The following is a 7,364-nucleotide window of genomic DNA, read 5'->3' as shown; positions in this document are numbered from 1 at the left end:
GCCACTGCCTCCTTGTCACTGGAGTGACTCCTACTTATGCTTCAAATCTCAGCTCAAAGCTGACTTCCCTTGAGAAGCGTTTCCTGGCCCTTCAGAATAGGTGGGAACCCCCATTACACACCCGCTCCATCACCTTGTCTCTCTCCTTCATGGCCCTTATCAGAGTTGTACCTTTTGGTTATCGTTCAATTGTTATCTGTCTTCCTCCCTAAAGCCCTGTGAGGTCAGGAACCTTCTGGGTAGCTCAAATTTGCATCCCAGTGCCTAGAACACTACCTTTCCAGGCACATAGTGGACACTCAATCTAGTTTGTGGAATGGATCAGTGAATGAGGGGGTCAAGAGCAATTTATCCAGGTCGTAGATACTCTGAGTCTAAGATGAACAGCTTTTAGGGTCTGAAAGACCAGTATGGAAAGAGAGAATAAAAACATGGAACCAATAAACATTGCTACAGAGCGGCAGGTCAGCAAAAATGACTGGATTCAGGTTGAGAACAAAGAAAGTTTGGGTTGGCTGCAGTCATCATTGATTCATTCAGTGATGGCCCTTAGAGTCTCCACGCGATGCCAGGGGAGACTTCTAGAGTGGGTGGTCCTAGGGCTGAGTCTTTTTTTTTTTTTTTTTTTTTAAGATTTATTTATTTATTTTAGAGAAAGAGGGGGCTTGAAGGGGCAGAGGGAGAGGAAGAGAGAATCCCAAGCAGACTCTGCACTGAGCATGGAGCCCCATGATCCCAAGCTCACGACTTGAGCCAACCGACTGCCACCCCAGTGCCCCTCCTTGGGCTGAGTCTTAAGGGCATGGGAAAGGGTATAGGCTTTTATAGCTGCAGAGGCTCGAAGGAGAGTGACCGCCTAGCTGAAGGGGCATTGAGGGATGCTTCACCGGGGAGAGGACTTTTGAACTGGGCCATGCTGATGAGTCAAAGCCACCAAGTGGTATGTGGCAGGGAGGGGAGATATTTAAGACCGAGGCGATGGCACAAAGAAACACACAGAAACATGGACAGGAGCATGAAAGTATTTAGGGGATGGCCCACTGCTTGATGGTACGAGCCAGGGAGGGTCAGGGTCTGAGTGCCTGGCTGGCTGGCAAATACTGAGGGTTAGTATTTATCCAGGACTTATCCTGTGTTGTGTTAAACACTTGACACATATCATGAGTCTAATCCTGGCCTCACCCACCTCCACCACCAAGGAAGTTGGTGCTGTTGTCTATCCAGCTTGCAGATCAGGAAAGCAAAGCACAGAGAGGTTGATTAACTTACCCAAGGTCCCAAGGGGAGGAAGGGCCAGGGTCAGGATTTGAACTCAGCCAGCCTGGCTGCAGACTCTTGTGTCTGAGCCGTCGGACAGTTCTGCCAGCAGCCTACAGACTGCCGGACTTAGCAGTCAGGAGGCGGCTCTTCAGGGAAGGCAGATGGGGAAGGACAGAGGGGGCAGTGTCGTGGCCGGCTGTGGGAGCCTGGTTAGGGACAGTAGCTCGGGGCAGGCATTGACTAAACAGAAACAAAAGAAAGGGGTTCCTGGTGGGGGCGGGGTTGATGAGTCAACCAAGTGAGAGGTCAATTTAACAAGCAACCACAGCTCTATCGAGAAGTTCTCTGAAGCAGGAGAGGGGAGACTGGCAGCTGCAGGAGAAAATGAGAGACGTAGAGAGATGCTCAGGGAAAGATAAGGAAGATGCAGGGGTGGTGGGGGGCGGGGAGCCCGGTGATTTTTATGCCCAGACCTCAGTGCAGGAGCTAATGGGAAAATATGTAACCTGGGGGTTATGGAGTATGGGCGAGGAGAAGTCAGATGGAAAAGATAGACGTATCAGAAGCGAAAGCTAATGGAACCACACGGGAGACATTAAAAGGCAATAAATCTGGCAGCCTGGATGGTATTCGCCCAGGAATCCTGTGGAGGATTGTTAACTCTTAGAAACCTGTTCACCTGGGGCTGGGGCTGAGCACGGCCGGGGTCCCCTGTGGCCTGGAAACCAGGGCTTTGGACCCATGCTGAGAAGAACAAGATCCCAGAGATGTGTTTCCAGGCTGGGAGCGGCCCGGGGAGTCTCTGGAGACAGAAGGGAGCCCCAGATCGTGGGAGGCTGGGCTGGCCAAGGGGCTCCAACACCTCGTTCGCTGGAAAACATTCTCTGGGAGAGTTAAGGAGCCCGTGGGGAAGGGAGAACCACAGGATGGAATTTATTTACCTACTCCCTGACAAAATCCTTCCCAGAAGGCTGTGGATGGTAATTCTCTGTAATTATATCTCATTCGAGGTTCTGCAGGCTCTTAGACACATTAACTCGTTACTGCTCATAGCATCCCTGGGGGGGGGTGGTAAAGGGAAAGGTGATGACCAACCTCATCAGCCAGGTGGGGGAAACTGAGGCACCTCTGGTGGGAGGCGCAGGGTCAGAACTGCAAATGTTTAAAAGGAGGAGAGGAAGAGATTAGGCATGAGGCCTGGATTCAATCTCTTCTTCCTGTGCTCTCCTGTGTGGTCTGAGGAAAGTCACTCAGTCTCTCTGGACCACGGTTTCCTGATCTACATACAAATTATGAGAGTTGGGTACAGTGGACTCTATGGTTCCTGACTCAAGAGTGTGGTTGGAAGTTTCACCTCCCAGCGACTTATGGAGAAATACCAAGTTCATTGTGTGACGATGAGAGTGGATTTGGGTTAGTGTGTAAGTTGAACTTCGTCATGTTGTCCATGTGAGACCCCGTGATGAAGACCTCCTGACCTTCGGAGGAAGGTAAGTCTCAGATTAAACTTATGGGTTTTTTAAAACAGCATATTCTATTCTATTCTATTCTATTCTATTCTATTCTATTCTATTTTTAGAGAGAGAGAGAGAGCACAAATGTGTATGTGGGGGGAGAGGATTTTAAGCAGATGCCACGCCCAGCATGGAGCCCAATGTGGGGCTCAATCTCACGACCCTGAGATCGTGACCCGAGCCAATACCAAGAGTTGGACGCTCAACCGACTGCGCCCCCCCCCCAAACTTACGGTCTATTGAAGCCATTACTTTTAGGGTGGTTAGTTTCAGAGCAATGGGTGGTTGATACAGTGAATAACTGAGGTTTTCTTGTTTCTAGAAACCCTGATTTTTCTTGCTTCTTGATCCAAATGGTGGTGGCTTCTTCTCTTGATCCAGTTGGCTGAAGACATTTGAAAGGTAGGTCCTTTCACCTATAAGAGTTTCAACTTGCCTGAAGGAATGCAGCAAGAGCCATCAAAGTTCTTTGTGAATCATTAAGCAACCCGAATGCATTGTCAGGATGATGATTTTTTTCTTGCCTTCTTGCTTATTGAGTTAAGGACAGAAGTTAGGTAAAGGAGAAGGGAAGTGAGGGAAGAGGAGGGAGACAGGAATTTACTGAGCACCTGCTATGGCCCCGAGTCCTATGTGATTGCTTTCCATCCATTGTCCTGTGCACTCAACAATCCTGGCAGGTACAGAGCCCATTGTGCCGATGAACAGACTGAGGTTCAGGAAAGATAAGCAGTGGGTCTAAGTTGGCCTCCTACTCAGGCTGTGACAGAGTCAGGATTGGAATCAAGGTCTGTCTGGATACAATGGCCAGACTTTGTCCGTTGCTCTCTGCTTGGATAAAGACAGGTGCTGCTTGAGGCCATGTGAGACCTTTGATCTTTCTTCTTCTTTGACTTCACCTTGGCCTGAAAACTCGTTTTGGAGAGACAGTTAGAAGCCAGCACCTTTTCTTTCCAGTTCCACCTTGTGCTTTAGATCAGGGAAGGCCCTGCCAGGAGACAGCTGAATCTCAGCCTATTCAACCAGGAAAAGTGTACTTTACTATAAGGGCTGCGTACAGAGGGGGTGAGTGGGGTTAAGGAACCCGGCAAGAGAGGCTGGAGCTCTCTGGGGCTGGCAACAGTGAGAGTCATTATCACCTTTTGGGCTGCAGGGGCCAGGTGTGGGGAGTATGGAGCCTGTGAGGGCTGGAACCCCAGAGATGGGCGGTCCAGCCCGAGCCACTGGCATGAGGGTCATATTCAGAGAGAGGTGGAGAATAGATATGCTGACCTGATCTCTCATTCCACTCTCCCTCCTGTCTGATGCCAGTGCCTTCCATGAGCTGAAGCCAATCAGAAGCTAGAGAACAAGGCCTTGGTGAGGAATCTTCAGGGGTTGGTTCCCTGGGCAGCGGGCAGAGCGAAGAAGGTGGAGCACGGGTGTGTGTGTGTGTATGTGTGTGTGTGTACGCGTGTGTGCGTGTGTGTGTGCATGTTGCAGAGCGGGGCTGGGAGGTACAGAATAAACAGCACAGACTTGGACCCATCCCCTGCGCCTTAGGAGCCTCCCTCAAGGTCATAATCTGTGACCTCGAGACTGTTTCCCTCAAAGAAAGGAGACTCTTGGGTGCGTTTCAGTAGGTGCGCTGGGAATTTCCTGGAACTGCGGCGTGCTCACCAAATCCTGCACGAAACACTCTCTCCACCTGTCAGCGCCCAGATAGGGCTCAAGTGTGTGGCTGCCGCACTTGGAGAGGAATTCGGAGCGTGTGTGTCTCCGGGGCATTCTCCAGCCCCTTTTTATCGGGAGTCTTATTTTAAAGATAGTGTTTATTCGCTTAATTCGTTGTTTTTATTATTTACCGGCTGTGTGGCTTTGGGGATGGTGTGTCACTTCCCTGGGACTCTGTCTTCTCATCTGTAGAATGGATTCTAATGGGAATTGAATAACAATAACAATAACAATAACAATAACAATAACAATAACAATAACAACGGTCGGTGTCGGACGCCTGTTTAAGCACACAGGGATTGATCTTTTTTTTTTTCCTTTTCTTTCATATCCTTCCTGCCCCTCCTCCCCCCCTCCTCCTGTTGTGGAGGACAGACACTGTGTAGCAGAGGAAGTCGGGCTGGTGTGTGGGGCGGGGGGGGGGGAGCAGTCATTTGAATTACTCTTTGGACCTGCAGCCATCTTTTCAGACAGTTTACTTATAAAAAAGATGCATTCGTTTGCTCGGGCTGCCATAAGAAAATGTTACAAACGGAGCGGCTTGGACAGCAGAAATGTATTTTCTCACAGGTCTGGAGGCTGGAAGTCCAAGGTCAAGGTGTTGGCAGGGCCGGTTTTCTCTGAAGCCTCTCTCTTTGGCTTGCAGGTGGCCGTCTTCTTGTTTCTCTTCACATTCTCGTCCTTCTGGGCACCCGTATCCTGGCATCTCTCTGTGGGCCCTAATCTCTTCTAAGGACACCAGTCAGATTGGTTTAGGGCCACCCTAAGGACCTCCTCTCCTGTAATTACCTCTTTAAAGACCCTGCCTCCAGGGGCCCCTGGGTGGCTCAATTGGTTAAGCATCTGCCTTCCTGGGATCCAGTCCTGTATCGGGCTCCCTGCTCAGCGGGAAGCCTGCTTCTCCCCTTCTCTCTGCCCCTCCCCCTGCTTGCGCCCGCTCTCTCTGTGTGTCAAATAAATAAATAAAATCTTAAAAAAAAATAAAGACCTTGATTCCAAATACAGCATATTCTGAGGTCTTAGGGGTTACGGCTTCAACGTAGGAATTTGGGAGGCAGGAGGGACACGATTTGGACCATAACAAACATACTTTGAGGTTTTTTTTTTTTTAGTTCCAAAATTATATGAGGTTGAACCTTACAAAATTGCCGATACTCGATTATGTTTGATCTACAACAAGAGCAATTTCCCTGGAAGCCTGTCGTGTGTTGTCCGCGGGGGACAACTGTGTATGTACCTCCTGGCTCTTGCTGTGAACACCAGGGACAAACGTGCAAGAAAAATGGCACGTGAGCACAAGCCTGGGGGGACCACTCTCAGGTCTAGAACAGGGTCTCGCTTGCTGTCCCCCAGCCCTGGCTCTCAGGCCGCAGATCTCCCTGTTCTTCCCTGACATACGCAGTCTGGGCACACTGTGTATCTAGCCTACGCTCTCGCCATACAGAAGTTCACTTTCTTCCTCCTTCCTTCCTTCTCCTCTCCCCCGGATTATCTGTGTTCCAAAGAGGATCTCATTATGGGAAAAGCAGGCAAGCTCACCTGATAGCCTTGGCCATGAGGGTCGAGCATCTTACATATATACATACAAATAACTTTTCTTTTTTTTTGAAAGTTTGGTTTTTTGTGTTTTTTAAAAAGATTTTATTTATTTATTCGACAGAGATAGAGACAGCCAGCGAGAGAAGGAGCACAAGCAGGGGGAGTGGGAGAGGAAGAAGCAGGCTCATAGCGGAGGAGCCTGATGTGGGGCTCGATCCCATAACGCCGGGATCATGCCCTGAGCCGAAGGCAGATGCTTAACCGCTGTGCCACCCAGGCGCCCCTCAAATAACTTGATCCTTAGGTCAGCCCTATTGGGGAGACGTGGTCATTATCCCCATTTTACAGATGGGGAAAATGAGGCACAGAGAACTTCTATACCTTCTCGAGTCGTACATGCTAGGAAATGGCAAAGCTGGGCTTTGAACCCAGGCAGACGGGTTCTAGATGCTACACTCCTGATTGACCACTATACCTTCCTGCCTTTTGCAGGACTGATGAGCCCAGCCGGGGACATCAGAGTGAGAACCCACCAAGCTCTGGCTCAGAAGGTCCCCGGGGACAGCAGCCGGAGTTTCTTTTTCCAGTGTTCATCCAAGGGACAGGACTCCGCGGCTTCCACCAGGATATCTTTTAGTTCTTGCCGTCTCTTGGGCAACCTGCATATCTGTGGCCTCTCCTCGGGGACTGGAAGTGACAGCTGGGACTTGCTTTGTGACATCATGTCACGGGGAATTTGAGAGCCCAGAAGCTTTGAGGTTGGTGCGGTGACGGTAATTACTGGCCTCCCAGCGTGACGGGGAGGATGAATGAGGTAGTGCATGGAAAGAGGTTGGCACAGTGCCGGGCACTCAGAAGGCCTTCCGTGGGGCGGTCAGGGTGGGCCTCGGCCGTTGTTCCGAGCCTGGTAATTCCTAAGCCTGGAATACAAATCCGATGGTTTGGGCATCCCTGATGGAACTTGCTCTTTCAGGAGGCGAAGGGAAGGAGGAATTGAGATTTGCAGGGCACTTACCTAAGCCAGACATCCTGGGAAGCCCTTGACATACATCATCTCATAAGCTTCAAAAACAACTCTAAGGAAAAGACACCCGTTTTACGGATGCAGGGACTGAGGTCCAGAGATGGGCTTGCTCAAGGTCACTCAGCCTGTAAGTGGTGCAACTGGGCTTCTGATGATGTCTTTTCTTTTTTTTTTTTTTTTTTTAAAGATTTTATTTATTTATTCGACAGAGATAGAGACAGCCAGCGAGAGAGGGAACACAAGAGGGGGAGTGGGAGAGGAAGAAGCAGGCAAATAGCGGAGGAGCCTGATGTGGGGCTCGATCCCATAACGCC

Source organism: Ursus arctos, unplaced genomic scaffold (assembly GCF_023065955.2).
Source record: "Ursus arctos isolate Adak ecotype North America unplaced genomic scaffold, UrsArc2.0 scaffold_34, whole genome shotgun sequence".
In the NCBI taxonomy this organism is placed as follows: domain Eukaryota; kingdom Metazoa; phylum Chordata; class Mammalia; order Carnivora; family Ursidae; genus Ursus; species Ursus arctos.
Note: the sequence above shows the minus strand (reverse complement) of the source record.